The sequence below is a fragment of the Arachis hypogaea genome, chromosome 1, assembly GCF_003086295.3.
Source record: "Arachis hypogaea cultivar Tifrunner chromosome 1, arahy.Tifrunner.gnm2.J5K5, whole genome shotgun sequence".
NCBI classification, from domain to species: domain Eukaryota; kingdom Viridiplantae; phylum Streptophyta; class Magnoliopsida; order Fabales; family Fabaceae; genus Arachis; species Arachis hypogaea.
This window is the reverse complement of record NC_092036.1, coordinates 109,638,914-109,639,635: the sequence shown is the minus strand read 5'-3', so window position 1 is coordinate 109,639,635 and position 722 is coordinate 109,638,914.

Genomic DNA, 722 nt, shown 5'->3' with positions numbered 1-722 from the left:
CAAGTACCCCTACATGTTGAAGGAGAACAAAGCGAGATTCACTTATCAGCGGTCTCAGGAATCAAGAAAGGTATCAGAAGATCTTCACACACGTGACAAACATCAGTGACCTCAAGCTAGAGTGGAAGGGGATCGGAGCAGCGCAACTGGAGCGGCTTAAGCGGATGGAGGCTCATATGGAGATAAACCAAGCTTAGATGCGTGCCACTAGCATCAACTCTGCTGACCTAGTGGCAGCAATCCTGTTGGTGGTATATAGACATCACTGCCTTCTGCACCATCTCATCAGGGCCACGGAAATGACGACGAGGACGAGGACGAGGACTACCTGGATCTTTAGTTATTAGTGTTTCATTGTATTGTTTTATTGTATTTATTTGATGTACTTGACTTTTAATTTATTTAAATATTTTATTATTTATTTTAAATAATAAACTTCTATTATTTATAAATTGACCATTAATTGTGTAAAAAATAAATTTAAATAAAAAATTAAAATTGACCATTTGTTTTATATATTTTTTTTAAATTGTCATTACCGTCAGATTTACAAAGAAAACAATCTGATGGTAAAGTACGGGAAACAACATATTGTGACACCAATATTATCGTCAGAAAAATTTGCTGGTAACTAAATGGTTTTCGAACAGGTTATCCGTTGCAGAGTTATCATCAGATGAAAAAATTCTAATGATAAATATTTACTGGCGAAATTTATACTG